Raw genomic sequence first — 6,484 nt, forward strand, 5'->3', positions numbered from 1 at the left:
ACTAGTTTGGGTTGGGGGTTGGGGGTTTTACTAGGCCCTTGGCTTTGGTCGACAATGGTGACACCTTTGGCAGCACGTTTCTTATTGGAGGCATTGTCGTGAGGCTCCCCCTACCTTATAGAAATTGGGTTGAAAACCTTGGTTTTCCATTCGACTTTGACGGCATCCATGGATGTCGTTCCCCTCTTTGAAAGTATTGTTGTAGAAAACCCACTCCTCCTAATTTACATCGCGTGTGTGCTATGGCGTGAAGAGTGTCGTTTGATAGCCACTGCTTATGTGGTTTGTGGGCTTTGTGTTTCTCACGGTAGTGGTTTTGTTGTTGCCTCTTTCGTGAGATTATTGTTGTTTTTGTTTTTTGTGTATTATAGTTGTTTCTTCTCTATTAATACATGCTTGACATACTCGTGTCGATGACTCTTAAAAAAAATTTAGCTGGTGACGGCAGCCACATGGGAATGAAGAGTAATTCACCTATGCTTTGGCAATTTCTCCAACCTAAATTAGTGGCATTTGGATATCGACGATCTCCAAAACATAATTTGAGTAGCACTTTTTGTTATAAGTATCTATAAGTCATAGTAAAAATACACTTTTATGAAACTATATGCCAAGACAAATATACTCGTATTATTTTTAAAAATCCAAACTCAAAACATAAAAAGAAAAAAAACATAATTTGTTCGTGGTTGGAGGGAGTAGGAGTTAGTGATGCTATACCAATCATACAACCTGTTTTGCGCAATAAAAAGTAGTTGATGCAGAGGACGGTCAGCCGGCCGGTTGCTTTTTACTACTGATGAATGTGATTACTGAGCTGGGCTGTGTGTATGCATGTCACACAAATGTCAGCTGCTACATTCATCCGGCCTGTTCGATATGTTGCTAGGTTATGTAGTCCTTACAAACTTTGTTACCGAATAGTCTAATATTCGTGTTGGTGTGTGGTGAATCTTTCTTGTCGGCCATAATAAAAAAGAGAAAAGATGTTACATTTTATGAATAAGCATCATCTTTGGACAGATGCGTACGTGGTACTGGTACGTTTCCCTCGACGACTGGCGCGCGAGGTCGATCACAAGTCTTGCAGAGCTATTATTGTGACAACAGTTGAACTGGACGCGTGCACAAAGGGCTTGTTTAATTTCCTATGGAATATAAAATACTAACTACTTTAGAATTAGAATGATAAAATATAAAATGTCAAAAAAAATTAGAATTATGTTTAGTTCCATCTAAAATACAAAATTTATTGTTCTTATTATGGTCTAAGTCTCTTTTGGACCTTTTTGTTTTTAAGACCAAAATACAAAATGAAGAATAGCAACCATTTTGCTAAAAAAAATTTTACATGTTATGTTAATTACATTATACAAAATAACAAACTAAAATTCAAAAAAGTTTAGATAAAAAGGAAAATAAACACCCTCTAAATTAAAGATTGACAAAGACGTGATCTAACGACGTGTTTAGTTCGCAGAGTGATACCGTCCGGCATTTATGTGGCATGAGGTCTTTTGCCGGTTTCAAGAGGGATGACTCCGACTCCGTCCAATGATGTTTTTTCTCTTTAGTAGGAATTGGCCGGTCAGTCGATTGGTAACAAACAAGAATTGGTTATTATAGAACTCTAAACAAGTGGTTTTTCTATAATAAGATTTTTAATGTTGGTTTCTCTGAAATAGGACTTTAAACATTTACACTAAGCTCTAATGACATTTTATTTCTTTTTTAATCTCTTTTGTCATCTAAAAATACATGTATTTTTCGTATTTACCGTATTACCCTTCTGCTAATGTGTTGATTCATCTACTCCAATTTCACCATTTCATCTACGCTCGTAGTCACGAGATGTGACGTGACGCTCCTCCTTCCTGCACATGGGTACATGGCGGCCAGCCAACCATGATCACGACCAGCTAGCACGGCCAGCCGGCCAGCACCCACAGCAAGCCAACCGCACGCACGACCAGCACACACGGCCCGCCAGCTAGCCAAGGCCAACCAAGGAGACGGCAAGGCAGCGAACAGCGATAGTTAGGCCACGGTGAAATTTTTTCTCAAATAGAGTCGACCTCACAATCTAATGTGTGAAGGGTAAAAAGGTATGTTTGAGAATAAATACATATATTTAGATAAAAAGAAAGACATTAAAAAGATATAAAATGTCATTACAGCTTAGTCTAAAAATTTGGAGTCCTACTTTAAAGAAAATCAAGATTAGGAATTCTATTACAGAAAAACCACTTGTTTGAAGTTTTATGATAGTCAATTTCGCCAAACCAACCTTGGATTTATACCGTGAACCAAATGACGTACATAGGCTCGGATAGAGGGTCGGATAATCCGAACGGTGGCCTTGTTTAGTTCCGAAAAGTGAAAAAATTTCGGTACTGTAGCATTTCGTTTGTTTGTGACAAATATTATCCAATTATGGACCAACTAGGATCAAAAGATTCGTCTCGTGATTTACAGCTAAACTGTGTAATTAGTTTTTATTTTCGTCTATATTTAATGTTTCATGCATGTGTCACAAGATTCGATGTGACGGGGAATCTTGAAAACTTTTTGGTTTTCAGGAGGAACTAAACAAGGGGTGTCACGATATGCAAACCAAATAGACTGTGCATTGGAACTACTTTTCGTCAAAGCATAGTGAACTTTTATAATTATTGGGCGCGCTTTGGAATGATTGAGCACCTTGTCGGGTATTTGTTTCGCAAATCTGATTCGACTTCAAATAAAGGACGGCTAGCTATTTGTTGGAAAAAGTCTATATAATTATTATAGATGGACTACTTTGCTCCCTAAAGTATAAAATAGGATTTTATACCCTTTAAATTTTCTAAAACCGGTTAAATAACCTCCTAGTTTTGGGCGGTAGTTTTGTCACAACGATGGTGGTTTTGTGTTTATTTATTTATTTCTGCAAAATATTTTTAAAAATATAGTGAATTATAGAAAAAAATCATAAAATAGAAAATTTAATTTTATTGGACTCCATATGAGTAGATCTACATGGCGAACATATAATATGATATTCTTTAATACTAATTTTTTGGTGTAGCTTTAGATATATGAATTATTCCAATTAATTATAGAAAAACAGATCTAAAGCTACAATGAAAACTTTATACTAAAGCATACCATATTAAAGCATACCATATTATATGTTCATTATGTAGATCTACTCATGTGGGGTTCAACAAAATCAGATTTTTTTTTTTGTAATTTTTCTGTAATTTACTATGATTTTTCAAAAATTCAATAAAAATAAAAAAATACAAAATTATTGGGTTATAACAAAACCACCGTCCGTCCAAAACTATTTAAGGATACTTTAGAAAATTCAGAGAGTAAAAGTTCCAATTTTATAGTTCAGAAGTGAAATAGTCCACCCTATATGGTTGAGGGAGTTAGAGCAACTCCAACAGTTTGCTAAAACTCACTTGGCAAATCTATAGTTTTGCCAAGTCCCAAAACCAAATACCAAGTGAAAGAAGAGGTCTTCTTCAACAGTTTGCTATTTGGACTTGGCAAAAGAACTTGGCATCCTAAGATTTTTACCAAAATAACAAAACTGAGCCTCCAACAAGTTGACAAAACTAGTTGGCAAATTGGGATACACGTGATGCCAAGCGATAGAGGATTTGACATATTTGCCAAGTGAAGAGGGAATTTTGCCAAGCTCGCAAATTGCTAGGTAGTTTTGCCAACTTGTTGGAGGCTATATTTTGTGGTTTTGGCAAAAATCCTAGGATGCCAAGTACTCTTAGCAAACTGTTGGAGTTGCTCATTTTCCCCTATTTGTTTTCCGATGAGTTGCCGTCAAGGCAAGTACAATAATAAGTTTATAGCTAAGCTAATGTTGATGTGGAGGAGAGAAGAGATGAGAGAGATGATAGCTTGGCTCTCATGCAAGCATCAAGCTGGGCACGGATGTGGTGGACCCAAATAGCAAGTGTTGTGAGGAGAAATAGGAAAAAGAAGGTGTCTTAGAGACAAGTATGAGACAACTTAGTGTATAACTTTACTTTAATCACTTAGGTTATAGTTAAGTACTTAACTCTATTATTGATCTTGCTCTTAAAAAATGAGGTTTGGTCTTGGACGTGGTGCAGTAGTGTTTTTTTATACGTAAATCTTTTTTTTTCTAGGAGCATGAAGTTCCTTTTATATTTACTAGTATAATGCCCGTGCTAACGCTACGGTTTAATTTTGGGATGCTTCTAAAAACAAAAATTATAGTTTGGAAATATTTTTTCATGTAACAAGGCATAATAAAGCTATTTGTCGTATTATGAGCATCTGTGTTACATTTTGTCTAACTCTTTAATCATATATTGGACATCTTCAGGGATGTTGTCGAAACATTCGTTTGCTTTGCTCGCCAAAATGTCCGCCAAAAATTCCATCCTTAGCGAAGTTGATTGCTGTGCATGGCAATTGATGATTAGTTATTATTATTTCTGTAGTGTAAGGCATGTATTGTTGTAGGCTATATATGCTTACACTATTGATTTGTGGCAAATTTTCACCGTCCCACAACTTCATGAAGTTGTATACAAGAAAGCTTTCCAATTTCCTGGACAAGAGCGGTTGTTATTGATGTGCACAATGAATGAAATAACCATTTTAGTGATAAATATGAAATGCATTACAAGTGGTTATCACTGATTAGCTCATGGTAACATCACCAGCAGAAGACGAGTTCAAGAAAGAATGAATGAATGAACAGCACCGGATTGTGATGATTGGCCAGTTTGCCTTTTTAGGGTTCCTGCGCCCTTTGTCAATGGGACGAACTACGGCTCCACGGTGTTTAATTGATGGGTCGGCGACACAGTCTCGTCCTCTCACCGGTCGTCCGGCACCCGGTAGGTCTCGGCGGTGACCTTCGATAGCCACGAGCCGGGGAATAGCATGTGGGAACGCAAGATTTTACGAAATTACAAACGGGGTCCTAGGAACAGGGCAAAGGGACGGACAGAGGAGGCCGGAGGGAGCGGGGACGGGACTCACATCGAGCTGCTTCTGCACGGGGCGAGGCCGCCGCCTAGGGCAGTGACGCGGCCGCGCGCCCGTCACAGCGTAGATGTCCTCCTCGATCTCCTCGCTCGTGAGCGTCAAGGAGAACCGCGCCCGGTCTAGGGCTCCGCGACGGCCTCCGCTCGTGCGGTGGCGGCGGCAACATGTTCGCGGACGGCGTCGCCACCTTGGGCTTGGGCGTAGCTTCCACAGTGGCAAGGCGGGTGCGTAGCTTCCACAGTGGCAAGGCGGGGGCGGCCTCCTCTGCCGCCGCCACGTTGTCCGCGTCGGCGTCGGCGGCGTCCCTTCTCCCTGCTTCCACCTCGCGGAGATGGCTCAGCGCCGCCTTCTCCTCGACCACGGCGAGCTTCCCCGGGGAGCGCATGGCGGTGGCGTCGCCGGCTCGGTTGACGTTGGCGTAGCGCAGGACCCGGTGGCTCCCCCACGTCTTGAGCGACGGGAATCAGGAGAACGCGGCGGCCTGGCGGGCGTTCGACGTGGCCGCTGCCGCCACAGCCTCCACCGCCGCGGCGTCGGCGTCGACGCGGTTGACGTGGGCGTAGCGCAGGGCGCAGTGGTTCCCCCACGTCTTGAGCGACGGGAACGAGGAGAACGCGACGGTCTGGTGGGCGTTCGACGTGGCCGCTGCCGCCACAGCCTCCACCGCGGCGGCGACGGGATCCGGGGGAGGCGGTGGGGGCGGCTCCGCCGAGATCACCATGGCCGTGGGCGACGTGGCTGCGACGCGCTCGGATGCGGGAGCAACCCTTTTGGCGGCGGCGTAGAGAGGAGCGTGTGGGACATGGTGGTGAGGGGAAGGGAGGAGGCGAGGAGACGAGACGAGAGGGCGGAGCCGCACGAGTAATTGACGCGAGGCTGAGGATGTGTAAGGTCGTGATCATACTTCTAATCTGGGCCGTTAAATCTGTAGAATATGTGCTGTGGGTCATTGATCTTGCAGGTGGGATTTGCCTAGAGAAGATTTCAATTATAGTAGAGATAACTAGAGAACAAAGAAGTGAGCTGTAGAGCAGTGGGCCGTATTGGGCCTAAATTATAGAAACCATGCACGCGATGCAAATAAGGAAGGATCCTCTCAAAAAAAACAAATAAGGAAGGAAAAGCGGCCTGGGAGTGTGATCAAACTGGTCTGGTAGCGACGTGGACAGATTAGCCGGTCCAACTACTCGAAAAATTTGTGCCCAAGTATGAAATGGAATAATACAAATAAAATAGTTTTCTTTCTTCGGCCATGACTACCCATGGGCTACAGATGCAATTTGTGAAAAAAAAACGAAATTTGTTCTGTCGTTACTTTTCCCTTGTCAGGTATGCGAAATGTCTAAACTAGCCCTTGCTTCCTTTTTTTCCCCTCACGCAATTTGGTAATTTCGTTTTTCCACATAATAACATGATGAACCGGGGAGAATATAAGAAGTGAAGAAAAAGAAATAGA

The sequence above is a fragment of the Sorghum bicolor genome, chromosome 2, assembly GCF_000003195.3.
Source record: "Sorghum bicolor cultivar BTx623 chromosome 2, Sorghum_bicolor_NCBIv3, whole genome shotgun sequence".
In the NCBI taxonomy this organism is placed as follows: Eukaryota; Viridiplantae; Streptophyta; class Magnoliopsida; order Poales; family Poaceae; genus Sorghum; species Sorghum bicolor.